At 45.4% G+C, this 20,791-nt stretch overlaps 1 long non-coding RNA gene across 1 annotated transcript in view; it reads right to left on the bottom strand.

Annotated features, from left to right (window-relative positions):
- Positions 1–5,576, bottom strand: part of LOC138719399 (uncharacterized) — an 80,702-nt gene extending 75,126 nt beyond the window's left edge. Inside the window, exon 1 of the long non-coding RNA XR_011337211.1 lies at positions 5,332–5,576. This is a non-coding gene — a long non-coding RNA (uncharacterized lncRNA). The remainder of the gene's footprint in view (positions 1–5,331) is intronic.
- Between the last annotated feature and the right edge of the window lie 15,215 nt (positions 5,577–20,791).

Genomic DNA, 20,791 nt, shown 5'->3' with positions numbered 1-20,791 from the left:
CTCCACCTCAAAAAGCAAAATGAGAAGAATCAGAGCCAGATGTGAGATACCTGTGAATAAAATGATTCAGCAACTCACATAGCAAACATTATCTACATCCCTTAACCAGCACCTCAACTGCCTGTGCTGCAGCACAAAGTTCTTGGCCTCTGCTTCACAGAATCACAGAATAACCAGGTTGGAAGAGACCCACCGGATCACCGAGTCCAACCGTTCCCATCAAACACTAAACCATGCCCCTTAGCACCTCCTCCACCCATGCCTTAAACACCGCCAGGGAAGGTGAATCAACCACCTCCCTGGGCAGCCTGTTCCAGTGCCCAGTGACCCTTTCTGTGAAAAATTTTTTCCTAATGTCCAGCCTAAACCTCCCCTGGTGGAGCTTGAGGTCATTCCCTCTTGTCCTGTCCCCTGTCACTGGGGAGAAGAGGCCAGCACCCTCCTCTCCACAACCTCCTTTCAGGTAGTTATAGAGAGCAATAAGGTCTCCCCTCAGCCTCCTCTTCTCCAGGCTAAACAACCCCAGCTCTCTCAGCTGCTCCTCATAAGGCCTGTTCTCCAGCCCCCTCACCAGCTTTGTTGCTCTTCTCTGGACTCGCTCCAGAGCCTCAACATCCTTCTTATGGTGAGGGGCCCAGAACTGAACACAGTACTCAAGGAGCGGTCTCACCAGTGCCCAGTACAGAAGTAGAATAACCTCCCTGGACCTGCTGGTCACACCATTTCTGACACAAGCCAAGATGCCATTGGCCTTCTTGGCCACCTGGGCACACTGCTGGCTCATGTTCAGTCGGCTGTCAACCAACACCCCCAGGTCCCTCTCCTCCAGGCAGCTTTCTAGACAGACTTCTCCTAGTCTGTAGCACTGCATAGGGTTGTTGTGCCCCAAGTGCAGGACCCAGCATATGGCCTTGTTAAACCTCATCCCACTGGACTCAGCCCAGCGGTCCAGCCTGTTCAGATCCCTTTGCAGAGCCTCCCTACCCTCCAGCAGATTGACACTTCCACTCAGCTTAGTATCATCCGCACCCTTGCTAAGGGTGCACTCGATGCCTTCATCCAGGTCATTGATAAAGACATTGAACAGGGCTGGACCCAGCACTGAGCCCTGGGGAACCCCACTTGTCACAGGCCTTCAGCTGGATTTAACACCATAATCATTTCTGGGAAAGTGTATTTCAGACTTCCCTACTCTCATAAAGGAAGGAAAAAAAACAAGCAACTTATTATTATTTTAACAGGGCTGGAAACACTGCTAAGTATTTCCAAAAGGATTTATGGTAGCTTTTTGCTCTGTGTGCTAAATTACAGGTCACTGACAGGTGTGGCTACCTATTTACAACATCAGCTGATGCATAAAGGGGGTTTGGTATGTCATATGTAGAAACTGCTATAGCATGACTACATTAATGCATAATAAACTTTATGTCTGCAACACAGCTAATATAATAATAGTAATAATAATAGTGATGATGACGATGATAATAATACCAAACTTCAATATTAGCAAAGAAAGACACATGCTAGACTTTTTTGCATGCAAAGGAGATGTAACATACAGGGCTCAAGCACAGCCTGGGCTTTGGGCATTGCTCCACACGCTCAGGCACAAGTCGACGGCTGCATTTTCCAACATGTGAACCAGCACACACAACATCACATGTATGGCAACGATGCAGCACTGTGGGGGTGCAAGGACACAGCATCTGTCTGAAAACTGGTCACGAAAAACCACCTTTCCTAAACCTACACAGACAGTAATACTCCAGCCTCTTGCATCACTCATTCTTTGCACAGCCTGCAAGCCCCTTCCACTTGGGCATTCAGTGCTCACTCCCTACCTGTGCAGGGAACTGCACAAAGCAACATGTATTTCATTTTGGCCAGGAGTTTGCTCAGTCATCATTTTCAAAAACAGATGGCTACAACATGATCAAAATCAGGCCTCAAAATACAAAATGTTAAGCCAATCAGGAGTTTTAAGTTGCTGTGGGTTTTGTTTTGGCTTTCTTTTTCCCCCAAAATACTCGGGTTTTTTCCTTCTCCTTTCTACGTCATCAGTAATAGCTTCCCAACCCCAGCTGAGATTTATACAGGGCCCCACAGGATGCTGCCTTTGCAGCACCAGTGAAAACATCAGAAGTTTTAGTTCTTCTGACTGAGAGGAAAAAAGTGAGGCAAGTAATCTCTTAAATCCAGCAGCTGGGACTTCAGGAAAGACACAAAATGTCCTGAGATCAAAGGTAAGATGGCAGCAGAGAGGCTGGCCCATATCTGATTCTTGGTGACTTTGAACTTGTAGGGTTCGCAACCTTGCAAAACGCAGAAGAGTTTGTGGCAGTACTAACACGATGGCTTCTCACAGTGCAAGGAATCAGGATGCTGCATCCACACTAAAGACATTACTGGCATTATATACCCCTTAACCAGCTGAACTCCACCAGTAAAGCTAAAGTGCAGATTAAGCACCCAACCAGCTGTTACCCAGGGAAACCAGGCAGCACAGAAGGTACATTCAGAGCAAAACAAGAAGTAGACTGGATCATACCGGCTGGATGGAGGGAAGATGATGGTGGGTGGTTAAGAGGACTTGGACCAGTTTTCCACCTTAAAATCCATGCACTGTCCTGATCCAGAGCCTGGGGTTTCCCAGTATAACTGGCATTGTGCTGTGGGACTCCACAAGCTGCCTAATAAACTACATGATGGTTGTAGTCTCGTCTCTGCCACCACCTCTGCTTTCCACCTGCCCCTAAGGAAGCAGCCTGCAGCTCTTAGCAATGCTCCTGTGGTAGGGACTTCCTCTCCCCAAACAGAGAGAGCATTTTGGGGCTTCCTTTAGGCTTCTTGGCCACTCATTCCTACCCCTGGGAGAGAAGCTGTGTCTTGTGCCCGAAGAAGCCCACAGCTTGTAGGTGCGAAACCTGGTGATGACATCTCCCCTCTGGAAGCTCTCAATGTCCTGCAGCAATTGGCCACATACATGTTTTGGCCCTCGGTGTTCCTGATAGAGGCATGCAAAAAAGGTGACAAAACACTGTCTTCCAAAATATCTCATGGCAATGACACTCTTCCATGAAAATGCACGGTCCTTACAGGGCTTTCAGCTGCTTTTTCTCACCAGGGTGTTCCTCATGCCCCATCTCAGCTCAGCCCACTCTCCAGCAGCACCAGTGAGCTTAATGCTCACCCAACACAACCTTATGGTAGGGGGCAGGCACCATCAAACTTTCTCTCCCACCAAGGGACTTTGTACTGAGCTGATTTGCAACAATCCACCAAATAATTTCTATACACAATTTCTATTGCTTTTCCTGACTCAGGTTTTAAGACAGAATTGACTGAGAAAGAGAATTTGCCCTTGTCTTGGCCATTTGTTCCACTGGCTAATCACCTTTGCCATTAAAGACCTGCTCCATAATTACTAAACTGAAATATTCACCAGCCACTGGTTCTGGCTGCCAGCCACGGCTGCATTCAAGAACCCTTTACTGCCTGATGCACTATACCAGCAGCAAATCACACACAGATCACACACTTTTCCTTTGAGGTGATGGGGGATGCAACTGCAGTATCTGCTGACAAATATAAGATATCAATAACAACAAAGATACGGCAGCACAGGCACCAGAGTGGGTGGGACAAAACTGCCTGGAAACTCTGGGTGATACTCACCCAATTCCTGATTTGTAGGATACAGCTCTGCACTGATACTCACATCCATGCTTTGAATTCACATAAAGAATGATATCACCCAGGGATGCACTAATAGGCTTTTAGATCATAGAGATCTAGATGCTTGCAAACCATCCATATCGCTCCATGTGCCTGGCAGGTTCCCATGTTTGTGTCACCCTACAGACTGCTGTTTTCAGCCGAGTGGAGCTGATGCACCAGGTAAGCATCTTGCTGCTTCTCATGTGTCACCCTTGGAGCAACAGTGGAAAAAAGCACCACCAATGAGCCCCATCCCCAATGGTCTCTGGCACTTGCCAGAGAGAGAATGGAGAAAAGACTCAGCACGCTACATTATCGCAACGCTGTTAATTAAAAAAAAAACCTCTGTCCTCCACAGAACTGTACCAACATTGCAAGCAAAGGGCTGGCACTGCATCTCCAGGTATAAATAAACCATGCACAGCTGCAGATGTATTTCTTGCCAGGGCACTGAGCACTTTGCTACGTAAGACAGGCTGAGGAACAGATGCAGCTGAAACGAGGGAAAACGTGGCCCAGATGCAGTGCTAATGGGTCCCAGAGACAGATGACGTCTTTATTCCCTCCTCACTCTTCATAAATCTTGCCAGTAACTATGCAGGTGTTCACTGCCAAAGCTACCAGGAGACAGAAAATAACGCACTGTGCTTCAAAGTAGGATCTCAATCACCTTGCTGCAAGCAGGCTAAAGCTTCCTGACAAGGTAGGCATCTTCCTCTCCACTAGTTCAGTTTGCAGCCTAGCACCCTTCTTGGCTTTCAGAGGACCCCAGATCACGCTGCCGTCCCCTAGGCCAGCAGCGAGGAATCGGTGCAGTGTGCCTACCGCTTCAGCCTCTACAGCCGCAATGCACAGAGAAGATTAGCTGAGATGCTCCACCATGGCTCTGACAGATCCACTTGCACTACTTAACTGACAAGATACAGTGCTGCCTTGCACTGCACTACGGGTATATGACACCAGCCTTCAATAAAGTCACGTACTGGGAGCAAAAGATGAACTCTCAGTATTGCTGCAAGTGGCAGAAACACCTCCCAGGTCACAAAAGCGAGCATTTCCCCTTCTCAGGGCCTGACAATGCTTTTGTCTGCAAAGACCAACAGGGAAAAAAATATGTATTTTTTTAAGATATCATACTTCTAAGCCCTACTTCGCAAGTCCTAGCAGAGCTGCACCAGCATAATTACGGAAAAAGCCTAAAGAAAGAAACCAGTAGAAAAGCAGTGATACTGAAATAACCCACTGAACATCTTCAGCTGGAAGATGACAAAAGAACACAAGAAGTACCAGTATCTTAAAAGTATACAGGTATAATTCTTTTCTCTAGCCCTGCTCCACACCAGCAATGCCAGTATCTTCCCCTGTCAGCAAATCCTTGCACAAAGTTAGTGAAATACATACAGCCAGGAAGCATAAGCTTTGTAAAGCATTCTGATTAAAAACAGGAAGATGCGGCTCTAATCTTGCAAAGAATTAAGCATAAGCTCCAATTTTAGCAGATACAGTCCTTAATTAAACCAAAGTCTATGCTTTGGTTTGGCAGGGGCACAGAGAAAGAGCACCATGACTGCAGAACTGCACAAACGTGCTGCGCCATCGGGAGACACAACTCACCATCACCTCCGAAAGCTGTTAGCTCCCACCGAAGTCATATTCCAAGCATGCACGTTCACCCAGGGAGCCAATATTCCATTTTAAGAACTAATTCAGACACAAAATCCACTTCTGCAACAGATGGGCCTTTCAACAGCAGCAGGCCTAACCCATCCTTATTTTCACTATTGCAGAATTGCTCTGACGTTGCGTGGACATCAGCGTACAGATGCAAATGATGAAAAATCAGGCTTAGCCAAGCCAGAGAGCTGCTCTCATTGTCCCCACGCAGTCAGTCTGGCACAGTTGCTCTCCCAGGGATGCTGGAAGTAGAGATATATAGCATATTTTACTCCTAACAGGTATAGAGGCATTCCCTCTGCCTGACAAACTGCACCTGTACAACTGATTACCTTGATGTAACTTAAAATACACAACGGCATGGTCTGATCCATCAGAATTATAACAATGCTAAGCTAGCCGTAAGCCAGACTCATGACTTAACACTATAAGAGATGAGAGGGGAAAAAAAAAACAAAGTTAGAGATGCATTGCTAAAATGATGCAAGGTATGTAAAAGATAATTGAAATTCCCTGCAGTTTATCAGAGATACGCAGCACCTAGCACAAAAGAGCATCTGATTGGTCCATGTGCTTGGAAAATATACGTACTTATTAACTAATTTTAAAAATCACAATCAAAAGGAAACCGGATGTTTATGAGAGACTACTGAATCGCAGACTATATCCTTATTTCTTACAGTGATGTTAACACTTCAGTGCTAGATCTTTTTTTAATATACTCATATTTTAAAACAACATATATAAGTGGTCTTACGATAATCCAGAACAGTTGGCACAGACTGACAGCGGTGAGACTGTATGTCTGCTCCATGAAGAAATAAATACTCCATTTCATACGCTATAACATGTACATAATACATCATGCTCTTTTTACTTAGGAACGGCTAGTATATTGTAATATACCCCCAGAAAAGCTTTTAGTTCCAAATCAATGACTTAAACAATTTCTGGCTTTTAACATAGGAGTAAAGCGGAACAAGCACGGGGTTCACAACTCGCTGTGCCTCACCAGATATGTGGACAGGCAAACATGTCTAAACTTGTCAATGCAAGTGGGATCAAAAAGACCTCACTGAAGGCCTCCAGCATCTTTCAGATACAATTATGGGTTCTGCTGGCATTTCTCTGCACAATATTTTAAGATGCAGCAACCAAGACTTGAACGCGAAGTCCCTAAAGCACCCTGTCAATAAAAACATTTCAACAGCATTAAGATTCAAAAATAAAATGCGGCCTAGGGAAGTTGTAGCTGAAAAATCCACAGCTTTTTAAGGAAAAGACGGCCTAAAAAACCTTTGTAAAAATCGTCTTTTGGAGCATGCAAGGAATCTCTCCTCTTGACTCCCCGGGGCCCTCGTGCTACCCAGGTTAAAACGTGATTGTCCGTGTCCACGACGGCCCCAGCCCCGCAGATAAATCGCCCCCGCGAACACCCGCAGCTTGCGCGCATCGTCCGCGCAACTGCACGGGGCACAACCCCCCAACACCCCCCGCTCCCCTTCCCCCGCCGCCCCGAGAGCCGCGGGGACCCCGCGATCCTGCCCCGGCCAAGGCAGCAGAGGAGAAGGAGGAGGAGAAGGAAGAGGAGGAGGAGGGCAGCCAGTGCCCCGGAGCAGCATCCCGGGGGGATGCGCGGGGGATGCGGCCGCGTCATCCCGGGGCAAAGCTTGGACCCCTTTTCCTTGAGGCTGGAAAGCATCCCCGGCCCCCCCAGTCCGCGCGGATTTCGGCTTTGGCGATTGCTATTTTTAGCCTAACGTCGACCCGGCCTTTTAGAAAACAAACAAACAAACAAACAAATAAATAAATAAATAAAGCGAAACGCGATTCCTCTCCTCACACACCCCCCCCCCTTTCCATCTGCACGCGAGCCCCCCACCCCCACCCCGGGACGGAGCTGCAGACCCCGCCGCGACCTGCAGCCCCCACCGGGGTGACACGAATCATACAGCGAGGGGACGAAGATGGAAAGAAAAAAAAAGGGGGGTAAAGGGGTAATAATAACAAATCGATAAATAAATAAAGAAGCCAGAAGCGTGCCAGCCCCACCCCCGGCCCCCCGCGCTGGGCCGCGGCCCCGGCTCCTCACCTGCCCCCCGCGGCGGGCCGGGGCGCCGAGCGGCGCGGGCCCCGCTGCCCATGTGCTCGCCCGAGCACGCGCTCGCCTCAATGGAACGTGGGGCTGGCGAGCGGCTCTGTGACGTCACCGCCCCCCCCCCCCCCCGCCCCGCGCGCCCGGCGGCCGCAGCCTCGGGGCAGCGCCCGCCCCCGCGCGCCCCGCACCGCGTGAGGCAAAGGGCGGGGGGGGGGGAAACGGGGCCGTGAGGACAGGGGGAGCCCCGAGAGCCGCGGGTGCGGGGAGGGAGGCCGCGGGGCCGCGGCTGACAGAGTCAGAATCATAGAACCAAAGAATCATAGAATGGCTTGCAGTGTGCACAGGGAAGGAGGCTGCGGGACCGCATCATAGAATCATGGAATGATAGAATCATAGAATCATGGAATCATAGGATCATTGAATGATAGAATCATGGAATCATGGAATCATAGGATCATTGAATCATAGGATGGTTTGCAGCGTGCACGGGGAAGGAGGCTGCAGGACCGCATCATAGGATCATGGAATCATAGAATCATGGAATCATAGAACCATAGAATCATAGAATGGTTTGCAGTGCATGCGGGGAAGGAGGCTGCAGGACTGTGTCATAGAATCATGGAATCATAGAACCGTGGAGTCATAGAATCATAGAATTGTTTGCAGCATGCATAGAGAAGGAGGCTGCGTGACCGTGTCATAGAATCATAGAATCAAAGAATCATAGAATGGCTTGCAGCATGCACGGGGAAGGAGGCTGCGGTACCGCATCACGGAATCATGGAATCATAGAACCATAGAATCATAGAACCATAGAATCATAGAACCATAGAATCATAGGATAGTTTGCAGCATGCACGGGGAAGGAGGCTGCGGGACTGCATCATAGAATCATGGAATCATAGGATCATAGAATCAGAATCATAGAATCATAGGATGGTTTGCAGTGTGTGCAGGGAAGGAGGCTGCAGGACAGTGTCATAGAATCATGGAATCATAGAACCGTGGAGTCATAGAATCATAGAATGGTTTGCAGCATGCACAGGGAAGGAGGCCACGGGACCTCATCATAGAATCATAGAATCACAGAGCCATAGAATGATAGAATCAAAGAATCATAGAATCACAGAATGGTTTGCTGCAGCGTGCAGGGGGAAGGAGGCTGCGGGACTGCATCATAGAATTGTGGAATTGTGGAATCATGGAATCATAGGATCATAGAATCAAAGAATAATAGAATGGTTTGCAGCATTCACGGGGAAGGAGGCTGTGGGGCCACGTCATAGAATAATAAAATCATAGAATCAAAGCATCATAGAATCCTACAATGTTTTGCAGCGTGCACAGGGAAGAAGGCTGCGGGACCGTGTCATAGAATCATAGAATCAAAGAATCATAGAATGGCTTGCAGCGTGCATGGGGAAGGAGGCTGCGGGACTGCATCATAGAATCGTGGAATCATAGGATCATAGAATCATAGAATCGTGGAATCATAGGATCATTGAATCATAGGATGCAGCGTGCACGGGGAAGGAGGCTGTGGAACCGTGTCATAGAACCATAGAACCACAGAACTATAGAACTATAGAATGGTTTGCAGTGTGTGTGGGGAAGGAGGCTGCAGGACCTCATCATAGAATCATAGAACCATGGAATCATAGAACCACGGAGTCATAGAATCATAGAATGGTTTGCAGCATGCATGGGGAAAGAGGCTGCAGGACCGTGTCATTGAATCATAGAATCAAAGAATCATAGAATGGTTTGCAGCATGCACAGGGAAGGAGGCTGTGGGACTGCATCATAGAATCGTGGAATCATAGAATCGTGGAATCACTTGCAGCGTGCACAGGGAAGGAGTCTGCGGGGCCACGTAATAAAATCATAAAATAATAAAATCATAGAATCGTGGAATCATAGAATCAAAGAATCATAGAATCTTACGATCATTTGCAGCGTGCACGGGGAAGGAGGCTGCGGGACCACATCATAGAACCATAGAATCATACAATGGTTCACAGCATGTGCAGGGGAGGAGGCTGCAGAACCACATCATAGAATCGTAGAATCATAGGATCGTATAATGGTTTGGGTTGGAAGGGACCTTAAAGATCATCCAGTACCAATCCCCCCTGCCATGGACAGGGATGAGACCGGCATGCTCAAAGTCCCATCCAACCCATTGTTTAACACTTCCAGGGAGAGGGCATCCACAACTTCCCTTGGCAGCCTGCTCCATTGCCTCACCACCCTCTCATGGTCTGGCACAGGCCACAGAAGAGCGGAGTCAGCTTTGACATTAGCAACTGTGAAGCAAAGGAGCCTTTCCAGCTCATCTTATGCTGCTTTTTAACCTTAAAAATTGCCTCCAGACCCATTTCTCCTGAACTCCACAAATTCGCTTGCTAATAGATATCACAGATTTCAAAAAATATCCTATTGTCTCTGAGTTCAAGTGCTGAAATATCATGGATGTCTCTAAATAATCACATGAGAGAAGGATACATGCATCCCACATTTGAGTATGGGAAGTAGCTTCGCAGTCCCTTAAAAAACCATCAAAAACACAGAACAGGCGGCAGACTGCTGAAACAATAAAACAAAGGCAGATCTTCCATATCTGGACTAAACAAGCTTTATTTTGCTTGTTAAAGTTTTTTTTAAATGAAGTGGGGAAAAATTAAATATATCCTTCTTAATTCCAAGCTGGAACTCAAAGAAGAAGCTTTCAATGGCACATGTTTTTTTTCACCCGTACTATTTTTAGTCTGACCAGGAAGAATCTAAAATCCTTCTGTGCCAGCACTTTGCGACAACGTGGGAACTTCAGCGTGGCTCTCCTACCATGTGCCCAACCTGAGAGTACTTGTTTGCATCAGCTTGGGTTGTGGTGCTTGGTCTGGGAGCTGCCTCTGCCCTGTAAGGCTCATCAGCATCTGCTTAGGGTAAGTCTATATTGTGCATATTGAGATTTGCAGAGCAGTATTGAAAATATGAATGGCACATACTGTTTCTTTTAGTTAGTAAATATGTTCCCAACCCCTTACAATGCTTTGAATGTTGCAATAAAAAGCTGATCTACAAGAACAACCCAGTCATTACAGGAGAAGCAAATGCTAGCACAAGAGGTACAAAATTATAGGATAAAATGGAGCTTTATCCAAACTACAATTCTGTGGTGCTGCAGTTTAAGCAAGACACAATGCTGGATTGGACAAAGAGGCTTTGCATGCGCACAGAGAGAGCCCTCCTGATCAGGCAGATTGAAGGTCTTTGTGCTATACCCTTCACCAACATGCTGCAGCAGGAGATCGCTTTGGTCCATATTCCTATAGCTGGCTCGAGGCCAAGTCCTAAATAGACTACCTCCTGAGGTCAATGAACTTGAGAAAACGGCTAAAATCTATGGTTCCTGAGATCAAAGGATTGTTTTGTCAGCTGAAGAGAGCCCAAATGCTGGAAAAGTCCGACACTTTTTTTTTTTTTCCAAAGCCTGTTCTTGCTCTAGAGTTTGGGGGAAGCAATGGTATGGAGCTATTACTCTGGCTTCATGTGGGTGTTGCCCTTAAGTGGGGCCCTGATGGCTCCTTCACAGTTCATGGCTGCCAGAGCAGGAGAGAAATGTGTATCGAATAGCCCTGAAAATTGAGTTGTCATTCCTTTCTGCCTAGGACTCCCTTCTTACTTGGCAAAATACAAACAAAATTTGCTGTTAAACATCAGCTCAAATTAATACTGTTTTTTCCCAGTGCCACAGACTTACCTGTGTATCACTGCAGCACCAGCAGCTCGGCTGTGAACACAGCTGTGTGCACTGTGATGTGAGATAGGTATCTCACATACAATTCCCAGCGTGACAAAGCCAGGAAAACATGATACAAAAGAGAGTGAAAGCATTTGCCTGCCTTTTTGTGTGACCAGTGGAAGAAGGACTTGCTGCCCCCATACACTGTGAGGCAGCCCAGAGGTTAGGAAGTCAGGCTCCAGACCCCATAAAAATGCACAAATCACTGTTTATACCATAACTCTTCTGAGGGAGGCTGGCAAGGTGGTGGTAGGTGACCACCAAACACCTTCCCCAGCAATGGCGTGGCTGGAACCTCAGCGGTCATGGGGGAACCTACTATTTCCATCGCACACAGCATTTCTTATTGCAGGAGGTAACACTTAAGAGCCTCTTTCCATAGGCATGTAGAATATATTTTGTGTTTGTATTGCTCAGCCCTGCAGACTTTCTAATGGTTGTACTCCAAAAATCCTCTTGCATTACAACCTGAGTATATTCAGTCAGTGTCAATAAAGTACTTGAGTATAATCAGCCTTACGGCAGCTTAGCACACATACACGAGGCAATTGAATTGCTCTAAGCTCACACCTACAAGTCAAACACAGCAAAATCAAGGCCAAATGATGCAGCATATTCTTTCGGGGCCAAAAGAAGATCTGAGGCAAAGACAAGGGGCCAAGCTGCAACAAGGCTGTGCCAGCTGAAGGTTTCTGCCCTCCAGCAGTCTGCTATTGCTCCTCTGTCTATGGCTCCACCAGCTTTGCTGGCTTCAGGGATCACGTGAGTGCTTTTTAATCCATGTCAGGCAAAGCTGGCCAAGTCAGGTGAAGTGCCAGTGGAGCCAATGAGAGCTATCAGGTGCTCCCTGCAGTCAGCACAGCACAGACGTGGCAGCCTCCAACTGTTGACCACAGGCAGAAGGAAAGTGAAGAGTCCTAAACCAGGGCAGGTAGGTGCAGTGGAGGCTAGGGTAAATCAGCACACATTCCACATACCACCCCCCCACCCCCCCATGGATCATGGAGAGACATAGCAGAAAAAAACAGCTGCGAATGTGCAATGATAGCAATAATTATACCTTCCTTCGTCCAGGCATTAATCTTGTTACAGGTTCATTCTGGAACTCTCTAAAAACCCAAGTCATCTCAGATGCTCCAAAGAAAGGGCTGGGTTATTGCATCTGCTCCTCTCCTAATAGGAGCCATCATTTCACATCAGATTGCCCATGAAGGCATCACGTTGAGCATCAATGTCTTGTCCTCACATCACCTTCTTGGTTATTATCTTAGAACTTTACTTCTCTGAAGGTTAGAAACCACGTAATTTCCATCCTGAATGTATTCAAAGCCAGCGTACAACCATTTGTTCTGCAGCAGGTGTTATGATTTGACACAACTGGCTCTTCTCCTCAGCCATGCACACACCTTCCTGCTGTATTTACCAAAATCAAGTTTGTTCCATGGTAAAATAATGGTACAAGGCAATAGTGCTTATCATAATCCATTACAACTCCTTGCTCTTTTAATTTTACTTGTAATGGAGAAAATGCATTCCTGCCCCCAAACAGTGATCTATCTCTAGGCAATGGTGACTCACCTGTGATCTTGGTAGTGACAAAGCTCTAAGAGCTAGGATTCAGTGACAACAATAGAGCAGAAGCAAAGACTGGAAACTTTCTGAAGCTGCTGGAAAGACTTCCACTGCTTTCTTTGTGCTGTCAATGGTGGATGTAAGATGAAGGATGAAGAGGGGGAAGGTATTACAGTAGTATGGTCACTACCAAAATGTGTAAGAAATATCCCTGTTCAGAGTTGTGGGAGCACAATATACCATCATCATTGCAAGTTCCACTCCCCAGAACTCATGTTTTGGGGTTTTTTTTCAAATTTAATTATGTCACTAGATTCCCGCCTGTCTGTTTCTTCATACAGATTATCCATAAATGTAGGCTAGTACCTCTCTCGATTGCTATATTGAGCATAGAGGAAGATAGTAGATAAAAAAAAAGATAATCCACTTTATAAGACAGCTATATTAGTGAAGCTGGTCTCAGTTGTGCTAGGACCCCAAAACTGTGTGATTAAACCTTCTGTGTAAGATTGTAGGGAAGGTGTTTTGCAAAACTGGGAGCATCTTCCAAGCAGTGGGAGATTTCTTAAGGCTCTGATTCAGGGTAGCTTAGCAGTGACTCTGGAGCAGCGAAAGAGGATATGCAGGTTGATATGAACCATCTTGTCATGGATGGCCCAACTATGAGAGCATGTGACTCAGATGCTCCATGCATTTCCCAGGTTTGTAGAATTAGGAAATAAAAAGAAAAAAGAGTGACATTTCAAAGTGATGCCTGTCTGAGTCTGCAGCAAGATGGTCTGTGGGGCAGAGAGCCGAAAATTATCCATTTGCGATTACAGAGAGTATTTGCAATTACTAACTTGTGATCTAAGAAACAAGAAACAAGAAAGCAGTGGGACAAAATGAAATCAAATGTCTGCATTACTAAATTTGTGTCGGACTGACAGGATGGAAAGTAGATCCAGAGATGAGCATGCTTCAGTTTGGGGGAGAGTTAACAAAACTGTCAGCATAGGTTTAGCATCAGTGGTGAAAAAGCAAATGCTATGAGAGAAAGAAGAAAGAATTCAAGAGACAGAGAGAAACAGCACCATTTGGATCCCAGTCAGATTTCCCAAGGAAGCCCTTGAGAAAAGGACTGACTGAGTCTTTGGGGAGGAGTCAAGCTTGTTTGTTTTGTGTGAAAGGTGAGAGATCATAACAGAAGTTGCAAGTCTGGGAGAGGAAGTGAAATGTGGTGGTGCTGTCAGCAGGGATAGAAAACCCAGGACATGAAGACATAGTCAGACAAGAGGTAATTGCCATTGGTTTGGTCACAGGAGATGAGATAGATAGTGCAAGCCCACTGAAGCCGATTCTGCAGCATTAGGAAGAGAACCCACAGCAAGCGTGGTGAACCCAGGGGACATCCTCCAGGAGATGCTTTGCTTGACAATTGGCTGGAGATACCCAGCTATGGGGATGCAGACATCCAGGGTGCATTGATTTGTGTTCCTTGACCCTGTGAAGAAAGGAAGAGACCAGGAGAGCCCTGTGCACCTGGCAGTGCCCACATGAAGATTCTATGTCTCAACAGCAGCAAAGGACAGACCGAGTAGGTAGAACGCCACCAGCCTCTGGAGAAGAGCCTTGTGTCTGCTTCCCCATATCTGAAGGACTCGGCTCGTGGGAAAACAGCAGGGGCCCTGCCCTCTTCACACAAGGATCCTGTTGCTAAATCATAAAGAGGAAACTGTTTAACTCTCTGATTATTCTTTGGCACCTGTGATTGTGTTAGACATTATAAACAGGTCAGACCAGCCAAGCTGGCATACACCACCACAGTATCCCCAGGGTCCTTCCCTTTCTGTTTACTTTGTGGTTTAGCCTTTATGCTAATCTCTCCATCTAAACCAAATATACAATATTCATGTGAGCAATTTTCAAGGGAGAGTGACACTGGCAGCTCCTGAAGTGTCACGACAGCCATGTTGACACAACAAAGCCATGACTCATGCTCGAGGGCAATTCACAGTCCTCGTTCTGCAGCAGGATGGGAGTGGAGGACCGCGTGTGAAACCCATGCTGGACCTAATGTCCCTCTCCTCTCAAGCCCAGTTGCTGTCTGCGCACTCACCTTAGGGTTCAACCATCCCAAAGTGCTTCATGGATGTAGGGGCAGCATAGGGCAGGTGCTGGGTCTGGGTCCTCTGGGGACTCAAGGGGGCTGGTTTGTGGCTGCAGGGCTGGCATCTTCCTGAAAGGCAGTTATAAGATTTGTTCTCTGTTTAGCACAGCTAGCAATGGTGGCACCACTTGACCACGTTTCATGTAAGGATCCAGCACCTTTGTAAGAAGTGGAAGACCTGGTTCAACACCCTCCTTTGCATCTCTGCCACCCAGGCAGTGGCTGCAGCCTGGGTGCAACCAGCCATTTCATCCTTTGTCCTGTGCTGGCCCCTTTCTTCCCAGCTTCCGTGTCAGAGGTGAATGTGCACTGGAAGAGGATAATGTCCTGGGAGTTGGAAGCCCTTTCCATAGGTGTGATGCTGCTGTTCCTATGCTACAAGGTACAGGATTCCCTCTGGGATGGGTATATAAATATGCAGACAAAGTGGTTAACAGCTGCTAAGTAAACTCCACAGGAACTGAAGAAAAGACCTAAGAAGGGGCAAGAAGTATCTGGTGTGGGCATCTGTCATAAGCTTCTCACCAACACACCACTTTAGTCTCATCGAGTGTCTCATTAAAGCCCTGACCTCGTGATGGACCCCCATGTAGCTGGTAACCTTGCTATACCAAGAGGAAATTTAAGCGACTGCATGTTACAGGCAAATTTGAAATCAGAATAGCCACAGTATTAAAAAAGGTAGATAAGCACAAGGCTCTGCACCTTCCACATCTCAAATAATAATTAATTTTGAGTTGTGCTGTGGAAGCAAAAGACATGGAAGCAGTTTAGAAGCAGTAGTGATCGATGAAGTTTTACAATGCCTCTAAGATGCATATATATGTATACACAAGTTCACAGATATGTAAACTGAGGTGCAGATATGTAAAATATCTTGCCTGTAGCCATACAGAGAGCACACAGTGACTTCTGGCTGGTGTAACTGGGAAGCACAGGAGTCCTGACTCCCAGTCTCCCATTCTCAGTACAGGATAACTGATGGGGTTGGCTGTGTAAGTGGGATAACGACAGCTGACTTGTCTGCAATATCATGATTCACAACCATTAAGCACTGTTAAACAGATCAAAAATGAAATTACACATAAAGAGATGGGAACTACAGAGCCTAAAAAATGCAAACATGTTCTTCCCCATCAAATCTAATTAGGTTTGCCAAAATCAGTGTGCATTGATCTGTGATTCAAACAGTATGCTGATAACAAATTTTCATGGTAGACATGGTTATGAAGCTACTTGACTAGATTATGAATTAGCCCCTTCAGCAGAAGCTCTTAGCACATTTTCTCAGAGCGCGCTTCAACAGGCAGCTTTTAATCCCCAAATCAACAGGCAATCCCATTGTTTAAGGTCTGCCAGGCTCTCTGCTGAGTGTCCAAGAAGAAGTGAGGCAGGCGGCATATTCATGTTGACCATCAATCTTGGTTAAAATCAACATACCATTTTTAGCCACCCGTCTAAGCAAACTGTAATATGTGCTGGGAAAAGACCTTTCCACTACTAGGCAGAGCACCTTATTTTGTTGGCATGTTGCATAGCTTCACCTCAGTGATGATGGGCAGAGAAAGCATGCGTTGCATGAAAAGCATCACACAAATGGACTATTACTCAAGAAAACCAGCACCACACAGGTTCTGCGTGCTGTTATTTGCCTCCCTAACAGTGTCCGGTCTCTGCCTTCAGGATTTAGGGGTGTCTTTTTGTTTTCTCACTTCATGACAGTGAAGCTATCCCAATTGGTTTGGATGGTTTGTCTTACAGCCAAATGATCCCAATAGGTACAAGTGAATGAAAGTGAGAAAATGAGGGCAGACTAAGTAAGTTTTAAAGAGGTCAAAGCAAATCCTTGATGTAACAGGAGAGACTGAAGGACAAGATTTTCCATTTGTGCTTGCTTTTAGCTGAGCTGTGCATCCACTGACATCTGAGAACTTCTGAAAATCTGTCTTGCCTGAGAGCCAGAGTGTATCAGAGTTTAAAGTTACCCAGAAAAAAATGGCAGAGGGCAGGCAGTGCACTTGTATCTGTCTGTATCCCAGAATTATCCTTTCTCTGCTATCTTTTCATCCAGAAATCATTACTACTTCAGGAGATGAAAACTGCAGCAAGTTTTTTTGCCTGATCCTTAAGAGCAATGAGCATCCTTAGCCATAGCTGGAGGCAATGGGACCTGCTCAGCACCTTTGAATATTGACATACTCTGTATTAAATTCTGTATAATAACAAGACCCACCCTGCACAGCAGTAATGACCAGGATGTTAATTGCTGAGCACTGGCAGAGGTTGCTGTGGGAAGTTGTGGAGCCTCTGTCCTCGGAGATACTCAGAAGCCATGGTCGTAGTCTGTAGGTCATGGTCCTGGGCAGCCTGCTCAAGGTAGCCCTGCTTGAGGAGGTGGTGTGAACAAGATGACCTCCAGAGGTATCTTCCAACCTCAGCCTGTGTGTGAGTCTCTGATGAAGAACATGGAGATATCCAGCATGCTAGCTATTTCACCATGGTCCGCCATCAGCAGATAGTAGCTCAATATAGAGATAAATCATCAAGCATTTACTGCAGGGATCAAAGGGGTAGGTCATGTATGGCACAGTGGAAATTACTGTGTACCTCCACAGTCTAAGTTGCCTAAGCAATTTTGTGAGCTCATTATCCCAAGATGTACACATTTTTAAAAAATCCAGTGCATTACAGTGATGTAGCAAGGGCATAGTCATGCTAATATAATTTTTTTCCACCTAGGAAGAGATTATATCAGAAAAAATAACCCTGCCCGTGGCAGGGTGGTTGTAATTAGATGATCTTTAAAGTCCCTTTCAACTCAAACCATTCTAAGCATTTTTATTCCAGTGGTATGTGATGGATTGGGGGCCAAAGGGGGGGTCCCACTGCACCCTGGCACCTGAGATCCTCCCACTCTGACCCAGCTGCTTTGCCTGTCCTCTTCACAGGGTCTCTGCTTCACATCAGCTCAGCCATAGTCACACTGAAGCCAAGGAGAAGAGGTAACAGCTTTTCTATACTCAGGTGTTACCACTAAGATTAACTGTACAGAAGCAGCAGCAGCACGGTAATTTTGTGTGGCAAGGGGAAAAAAAAAAAAAAGAAAGAAAAAAAGCAGCTCATTTCATAAACCAAGGTAAATGGAATGAGATCACAGTATGGATTATATACTTTTCAACTTAAATTGCCCGCTGCAAGCAGTGGGGTTACTGCATTTTCCCACCCACACCAGAACTGTCCACCCAAGGCAGTTACCAAGAAACCCTCACAAGAGACAATGCAGGTCCTGAAATTAGTTAAAACTGGAATGGGCTGCAAAACTTTATGAAATCCTGTTTGCCCTTCGGTTTTAAAATGATTTGGCTGAACCGGTTCCCAAACTGGCTGGAGAGCCAGGACGGGCCAGCAGGATCACCTTGAGAGGCAGACACTAGAAATTTAGCTCCTCATACCTACCTTGATCAGAGCAGTGCCCCCCTCTACTAGGGTGGGTGGAGTGCTTTGCCTGATAAAAGGCTGAGCTCGGCAGACATTAAAGGAAGATCGTTAGGAAAGATCAAAAGGTAGGAATGGGAGATAGAACTGCAACATTTGCAAAGTTACCAAAGGCTTCCAGTGAGAATGAAGAGATAGATGCTGTGATGCTAAATGAATGGGGCAACCTAGATAATGATATCAGAATGAAATTAATTAAGAGAAGATTAAAGAAAGATTGCAAAATTAAGGTTGTAATCCTGGCTGGGCTGGAGTCAATAAGTGTTTTGTGGTTTGTGTGGTGCTTCATGAAGAGGCTGAGATTTTGCTCCCAATGCAGAGCAAGACAACTAAGGTATGAACTGGAAGCTAATTTACACAGAGCCAATTAAATTAGGGAATAAATAAGTTGTGGTGACCTCATAATCACAAAATCAAAACCATGCATGGTTGGAGTATCCAGCAGGAAAATATGATTCGTATCAATGCCATCCTTGACCTGCACACTATGGGGTGTTCATGATGACTTTAGAGCGGCTGTGGTAGGATACCAGATTTGCCATAACGTCTGGCAGGACAAGGATTTTATTCAAAAAGTTTTAAACAGGTTTGAACTAGCAAAATGAGTTCACACTGCATGGGTACTTTGCATCGTGTGCATGGAGTGTGTGTTCCAGGAGCTGGCACTTTTCTATGGGAGTTACTGTTCCTCTGAGGAAGCTCCTCAAGGGCCAGCAACAGCCACATTTACAGAGGAACCTCATGGAAACATCAACTGAGGTTAAAATTTTCTGGTACGTAGGATTCCCATACAGTAGTGCATGACATTAATGGGAATTTGGCCACTGTGATATAGAGAAAAAGAGACTTGAAAAGGAGTTAGAGGGATGGGAGAACCTGCACAGCCAAGCAGCATGGTGCAGCTGCACAGACCTCTGTGGCAGTCACCTCACTGCCCAGATATTTTGCTCCAGCTGCTAAGAGGTCATAACTGTGTGGCAATTATTTTGGTTCCCAGAGCCCCCTTAATGCTTTTTCAGTTTTTGTTCACTGTTTTGGGTGTCACACTCAGGTCTCACTTTTATGGCAGCCTGCTGAAATGAATGGGAAAGGGGTGGATTAATTTTAATTAAGCACCATAAAAGCCAAAAATTAAATTTGAATAAAAGTACAGAAGCTGATGAATACTTTTGCTCTTGTAAAATACAGAAGAAATGCTATATTGTAACATAAGGGGAGGAGAGTAATATTTTTTCCTCTCTTTCACAAATGGAAGAGGAGGAAAGCGTTTGTCAGTATGAATCCAATTTTACAGGGAGGGAATAATACGTTACATAGTTAAATCACTTTGATGTCAATTCTATTTTGCAATCACTTCATAAGATATTCATATAGTCTTTTACATTCCCTCAAAGTGTAAAAGTCTAGGCACAATACAATGTTATCTTATTCTTTACCATAATGATGAAAGATAATGAGGACACATAAGATTTTACTTGTGCCCAAAGAAAAATCTGCTTTACCCCAGATAAGAGGAATTTTGCAGATCGAATTAATATTACTAAACAGTACAATTTATCAAAATAAAATGTCTTTTCTTCTCTGAATCCATTGTGAATCACAGTGTCTGTAGCCAATACGTGGTGAACTATTAGAAACTGTTGAATTTTTTTTGGTAAAATCTCTGTCTATGAAAAATACTTGATTACCAAAAGTAAAAACCAAAACCACCTCCTTTTCCACTCCTGTCCATCATACTTACACAACATAAACAAAATCTAATATTTAAAAGCTAAGTTGTAGCTCTTATATAGCTATGCTGTTTACTGTTGAAAACTCAGCCTTGTTCAAGGCAGAAATATCTTTGCTCAGGTTCTTAAGAAACTAGCAGATCATATTTGATTTCCCTCTGAAATTTGTATGTGCCTGGAATATGGATTATAACATAATGCTTGCAAAATACCTTGCTACCTCCTTTTAATATAAATTCTGGTTACTCCTCTATTCCTGCATTCAATGTGTAGACTGAAAGTTAAGCATAGAATAGTGGAAAAAGCATGATAGACACTGGGGGTGGGAAGATCATCTTTGTAGTCTGATCCAGCACTCTCACTATATTGTCTACATTTTTAGTTAGTTTTAGATACTTCAACACTGGCCTTTCTGATTGGAAAGTCTTGTTCTGGTAGCAGTTACTATTGAGCAGATTTTCTTCTTGGGACACATGCAACATGAATAAACCCAAATTATTTAAGGACTGATTGTAATGCAGTCACATGAAAATGGAAATAATTCTAGGAAA

Source organism: Phaenicophaeus curvirostris, chromosome 3 (genome assembly GCF_032191515.1).
Source record: "Phaenicophaeus curvirostris isolate KB17595 chromosome 3, BPBGC_Pcur_1.0, whole genome shotgun sequence".
NCBI lineage: Eukaryota > Metazoa > Chordata > Aves > Cuculiformes > Cuculidae > Phaenicophaeus > Phaenicophaeus curvirostris.
This window is presented reverse-complemented; position numbering and strand designations above follow the sequence as displayed.